The sequence below is a fragment of the Harmonia axyridis genome, chromosome 7, assembly GCF_914767665.1.
Source record: "Harmonia axyridis chromosome 7, icHarAxyr1.1, whole genome shotgun sequence".
NCBI lineage: Eukaryota > Metazoa > Arthropoda > Insecta > Coleoptera > Coccinellidae > Harmonia > Harmonia axyridis.
This window is the reverse complement of record NC_059507.1, coordinates 25,750,096-25,756,777: the sequence shown is the minus strand read 5'-3', so window position 1 is coordinate 25,756,777 and position 6,682 is coordinate 25,750,096. Positions and strand designations below refer to the sequence as shown.

Sequence of the window (6,682 nt, the reverse complement as noted above, 5' to 3'; positions counted from 1 at the left end):
TTCACACAATTTATGGAAAATGTGGTTTGCGGAAAATCAGAATTAGATAGAACCAACGTAATACACAACGGAGAATGCCAAGGTTGGAATTTTTTCGAAATTTAACTTTCATGAATTCGAATTCGAGGATTTTATTGTTGTAACTTTGCCTTCAACTATATGACCCATCATAATTTTTCGATGGAACCTACACATTGAGAGCTCGAATTTTTCATACTGCAGCTTCATGTTGAATATCAATGAGGTGTGCTCAAGAATTGGAATTGAGTTTTATTCTCAGTCGATTCTGGGCACATAGTTTGTTCCATTAAATAAATAAATATTCTGTTCCGGAAGGAGTTTCTCTCTATTTCAGTATAGTAATATACATATACATTCAGTATAGTTCATTACAGTTCTTAAAACAGTGCTGTAATGAACTCATTACAGCATTGTTTTCAGTTATGTTTTTCGTTTTGTGGTTGTCTACACAGACTTCCAATCTTATCAAAATTCAACAAACATCAATTGTCAATATGATAATTTGGATTGAGTGAAATGGTTTGAGGCATGATTGGCAATTTCTCTTAATTCGACTTCAGCAGACTTAATTCACGAATTTAACGCCTTATTATAAATTATTTCAAAATTGAAACGTACAATTCAAATTCATATTCCCCAATTTGTCAATTTTCGTAACAGTCACACCAACTGCCAAGATTCAATAAAAATATCACTAGAATGTAAAATCTGAATTTTTCATTGAATTTCGACAATATTTCACAAAACTTGACTGAAATAGAGAAAATATCGTCTAATACTCGTTGCAGAAGGCCAACACTCATGCGTTCGCATTTTGCATTCGTGTTGGAGTAGGAGCTCCTTCTGCAACTTGTTTTAGAATATACTATTTCAGATTTACAGATAAAGACTGAAATCAGAATGAGACCAAAAAGATATGAAAGAATGCAAAAATCAATTGAGCTGAATATGAGAATATCAAATGAGTAGATTATATGTTAGAATTTTATAGTAATGAAACAATCTTTGCTTCTCAGTAATACATGGAGATCGTTCTGAATGGACTCGAAAATAAAAGAATCACTCGATTATAATCATTTTGAGTTGATAATTAATTGTTTTAGGTATAACCTATAGAGATTCATTATAGCTCAAATCATTTTGTACTGATAGAGGATAGGAGCACATTCTTCAACTTGTTTTAGAATACATATACTGTAGGGAATCTATCGATTCCCTCGAAAATATTGCGTCCGAGAACGAAAATCTTAAAACAGAAGAACTCGGTGTAAAAACTTGGAATAATCAAAGCCACACCCCTTAGGGATCCGTAGAAAGGCGTTGTGAATGGCGAATAGAAAACAGCCTGAATGCCCATAAAACTCGGCATTTCAGGGAGAATAATTCAACAGAGTTCAGACCATTCTACAAGAAACTACGACTTCCACAGATGTTCCACACTTGCACCGACAACAAGAAGATTGAAGAATATCACATCTGTTCCCGACCGGCGAAAAACTACCTGCGACCGAGACACAACGACCCAAGCGTCCAGCGACCCTAAGAATCTAGACAAATACTCATCTTCTTCAAACTCTTTTAGTGGGTTGAAATAAATCGAATATGTATTTTTTATCCCGTTCTTTTATTTCCCTAAATTCCTTGGCAGTGAACTACTTGATAGTCACCGTATAAGGACTACAGCCCACAATACTATTCCAACATTCAAGCAACATTATTCCTCTCATGAAATCTTACCTGATTTATTTCGAAAAGGATTTTTTTGAAGCGTATACATATCAGTAAGTAGGTTATCACGTCCCTCAATCCTGAGCCTGGCTCACAGATGCAACTATCAGTGCCATACCACTTTTTTTTCTCGTAACTACTATGCTTTATAATATGCGTGTTGAAATTTCGGAACATACAGTTGAGTATGGATCGAGATATTGAAGATTTAGTGACACTACATTTGTTGTTGTTTGAAAAATGGATAAAAACGAGTTTTAAGATGGGAAAAAAAATTGTGTAAGCAGAACAATACTTTTCTGAATGTCACTTGAAGAATGTTATTCAGATTCTGCCCCATAGATAACAACGGTTTAAAGGTAGCATTGGGCTTGGCTCTACTGAAGACATGCTTGCCAAAGTTGAAGTCTATTTCATAGGCGAAGATGAATCGTTCCATAAAAAAGGTTTGAAAAAGAGAAGCGTTGGGTACATTTATCACTGTTGAAGGTGACAATGTTGATGTATATTACACTTTTTTTTTAAAACATACACAAACTAAATCACAGCCATTTTCTGTGGTTCTGGTTTCGCAATGAACATAAGAATCCGCACGGAGTTTAAAATTGTCACTAGGTATACATCTACTCGCAGATCAGTAAGATATGTTGTTAGGGGAATACATAATAGGATTTTTCGAAATTCTGCTGGAATTTTATATGATTCTAATGACACAAACAACACGAAATTCTACATGAAGCTTGAAAATGTTGTTTTATATCAGCACGCAAAATTTTACTATATGGAGTGTTTCTGGAAAATTGAGTGATTTTTTCACATGATGAATGACATCGATATTTCACATCAAGCTTGAAACTCATATTTTTTCATCTAAAAGCAAAATCATCTCGATTGAGTCTTTTTTCAATTCAATTCAATTTCAATTAATTTTCTTCAAATTGGAGTAATAACATGGGTATTGAAATTATTAGGGGGACAAAATTGGGAATAGCCATTAATGAAGTTAACCGTTATATTCGAGATCCGAAATGTCTTTAAAATTTTCATTTTTTTAGGTTTTTTCTTCGAGAGTTACTGCTTTTATGGAAAGATATCATTCAGATTTGTCATTAGAGAAAATTTAATATTTTCGAAAAAAATTGTTTTTTCGGCAAAAATAAAAGCAATTGATCTGAGGTTTTGCGTGTAGGTATGAAATAATAACTTTAACATTGAGTCTTATTCAAAATTCCATGTTGATTGCTTGATCGTAATCATCATAGAACATTCAAGCAGAATTTAGAAAATCATTTCCATTATTTCCTAGAGAACAGATCGTAATCGGGGTAGATTGAAATTTAGTTTGTATTTGTGAAATAATCATTCTGTTGTCCATGCCAAATTTGAATAGGGCTATTGATATCTCGCGATACACGTTTGCACATGAGCAAAGAATTCATCCGAAACCGCTCAAACTCCTAAGTAACCACTTCTGACCCAAACCAAATTCCATTAATATCAGGTAAGACGATATACAGGCATGAAATTGAAATTGTTTTATCATTCCGAAAATAATCACAAAGATTCTTCTACTTTCGTTAAATTCGGAAGCGAAATTATTATTTATTTATTCATTCATTTATTCTTTTATTTATTTATTCATTTCTTTATTTATTCATTTCTTTATTTATTCATTTATTTATTTATTCAATTACCTATTTATTTATTCATTTGTCTATTTATTTATTCATTCATTTGTTTGTTTATTTATTCATTTGTTTATTTATTATTCATTTATTACATTTATTACAGACAAGGAATACAACAGACCATTTAAAGTCCACTACTGCATTCACAAATACATAATTCGAGGTTTTATTACATCATATAATAATCAACAGAAGAAAAACGAAACCCAATTCCAAAATGAAAGTTTGAAAGAAATACAAAAAAATAATAAGACATAGTATAAAAAATTTAAGTAAACAAGAGAAAATAAACATACATATATCGAACTATAATAATGCGAGGTGTTTCCAAATTAGACGTGTACCTTGGATGAGGTGTAAGTATCACTCATTTAACGTCGATTGAGCCATATTTATTGATAACCGAAAATCAACAGTTCTCGAGATATTCGAGTTCTTGTATTTTTCAAAAAATTTCTCACCGTACTTCATTTTTCGTCAATTTTTTGTACGTTGACCAAGTTTGATTTAAATTTCAAAATATGATATGTATGAAAAAAGCAAAACTATGCAGTATTAGACGTTGAATAGGAATGAGTATGATTCGAAAGTTGGTATATGAAGAAAATAATAGAAACTTTCGAATATAAATTTGACTACAACTTTCAAATTCCACAATTTATGTATGAAAAAATTATTTTGAAAACTTGTTAAATTCCTTCTTTATTTCCTAAAAAAGTTGTCGTTAGAATGACGGTACTAGTTTTGTTTCAGCAGATTTTGATTTGAAAGAAGCAAAGAAATGTATTCATAAATTATAAATTATGTTTTAAATAACCCCCACCATTCCTTATAGAAGCACGTGCTCTCTTTCTTATTTCTTCATTTGTTACTTTCCGTCTGAAATTTACTCTCAGTCTTCTCGCTGCTTCGTCTATTCTACAGGTGCGGACTTCTCGCTGGCCACGAAAATAATCCAAAATTATAATCAAATTTGGTCAACGTAGAAAAAATCGACGAAAAATGAATTAAAATGAGTAACGCAAATATCTCGTAAACTGTTGATTTTTAGTTATCATAAATATGGCTCACGTCTAATTTGGAAATTTGGAAAAAGACTGCATTATAATTACAGTTTGCACAAAACGTTTCGATCTGATGAAAGATGACGAAAAACCTTGTGAAAAGTACGCCACTGTCAAAGCTTCGAAGGCATCACAATAGGTGAACAGGGAAAGGGTAATTAGAATATCACTTATGTTTTATATTCTTATTATCGTCACCACATTGTTATCATCTCGAAATCCTCAATATATATCGATATATCAATCCAGATTTTATTTTTGTTGCTCCAGTAAAGATTAATAGAGCTTCTGTATCCTGATTTTGAGAGTTTATCCAAGGTTCTAAGGGATCACATTATCGTTTTATGAATGGATCTGCGAATGCACACTCGATAAGGATTTCTGATTGATAACCTCTTTCTTAGACGAATAGACCTTTGGTGCATTTTGAGAGGTGGAATTTACGCACTTGACAGATATCAGGTTAACAATACAACTTTTAATATAAATTTCATCATTCACGTTCAGTGGAGGAACTATTGTAATCAATTATGGAATCGAAAAAATTATTTATTCTCTGATTTCAAAATATTCGCTCGCGAAATACATCTATAACAAAGGACATAGAATCAGCATCAAATCAAGGTGCGACCTAGTGCATAAAATTAACTTATGAGTCAAATAGTGAACATTGGGCTGATTCCACAGTTTACCCTTAAATCATAAACTTGGCTTAGACTAAGTGTAACTTAAATCGTTGACTGTATTCCACTTCCCACCAAGGACGTATTTTTAGTTAAGTGTCGATTCCGCTTTTGAGAACTGCTGACTAGCAATTTTTCTGAACTAGTTACTTACATCTATATTTTGTGGTTACCATAGATAAGGGGTCCAACTTTTGAATTTATCGAGAGTTACCAAGAGCAGTAAATGGAAGAGGAAAATGGAAATAACCCGTAGGTTCTCACATTCGGCTAAAAATGTGTCCAAAAGTGTATGTTCTATCATCAGATTACCAATACATGCCAGGTTATAAAAAAAAAAAATTAAACTGATGCACTACCAAAGCATTTGAAAAAAGCGTACCAAATTAAATAAAATCTGAATCTAATTTATTAACTTTTGATGACTGACTTTATATTTTAGGTGGCTACTGGAGTTGTTGAAGAAGCAATGGGATATGGATTTAAGTTCAGCAACATAATCTACTACTGCAGTAACTTTCCCAAAATTTGAAGATTTAAATATGAATTCAGATGTTAGTTTACTATCTTCATCTATACAGCAGCACCCAAATCATTTGTTGATAGTGCAGCTCAACTTCCAAAAAATTACTTGGGATTCAACTGTTTGAAAAGAAAATTAAATACTCTTCAATAAAAAGTTAGACCTAGAGATGACAAGATTTCAAATATGAAAGAAGTTATAAATGAAATTTTTGAATTTCATTTATAACTTCTTTCATATTTGAAATCTTGACATCTCTAGGAGATAGGTGATATCGTGATTAAAAATTGGATGTAGTTTCGAAGAACTATTTTGAAGCTAATTTGAAAGTCACCTGCAGATTTAAACTGAAAGGTAATTTAGAATTTACTATTAAAAATTGAATTCTGGTATTATAAGTAAATATTTACAATTTCTAGATGTATACATATAACCTCTGGAACCTATTTTGCTCCAGGACAAAGGATATATTCTTCAATGATGAAGGAATTTGCACTATATTTCAATTCACCTTACAATTTTTACTTCATGCATCATATATACATCACATGAAGTTCAAATCAACAGAAATATTTCAAATATATTCTTGAAATGTAGAATGCACCATGAATCTAAACTAATTGATGATGAACTTCAGGGAAGATCGACAACCATCAGACAAACAATGTCTTAACTCATTTTATTTGAAAATTGTTGAAATATTAAGTTTTGTGTTTATATGTATATGTATTTATAATTGTTTTCATCAAAAATATTTGAAAAAATCGGTTCTCGTTTTAATTTGGGAAAGTTTCCATATCAAATTTCAGTGTTGCTTTGAATATTAGAGATAATTATTAAAATCTTACAAATAAGTATGTGTAATAGATTATGATAAAATAAATCTAAATTTCAAATATATTTCTTCCTTTAATATACAATTTAACACCCACCTGGATCAATTTTGAATTGAAATTTTTTTGATCTTTCCCGATA

The 6,682-nt window shown here is 31.2% G+C and overlaps 1 long non-coding RNA gene across 3 annotated transcripts; it reads left to right on the top strand.

Moving 5' to 3' along the window:
* Positions 1-4,525: 4,525 nt before the first annotated feature.
* On the top strand, positions 4,526-6,515 carry LOC123685077. Of its 3 annotated transcripts, none has more exons than XR_006748251.1 (3): positions 4,526-4,655; positions 5,627-6,061; positions 6,127-6,515. It is a non-coding gene; the product is annotated as an uncharacterized LOC123685077 (long non-coding RNA). The 3 variants fall into 3 exon arrangements; XR_006748249.1 differs by lacking the exon at positions 4,526-4,655 and adding an exon at positions 4,793-4,963; XR_006748250.1 differs by lacking the exon at positions 4,526-4,655 and adding an exon at positions 4,972-5,474.
* The last annotated feature ends 167 nt before the right edge of the window (positions 6,516-6,682 follow it).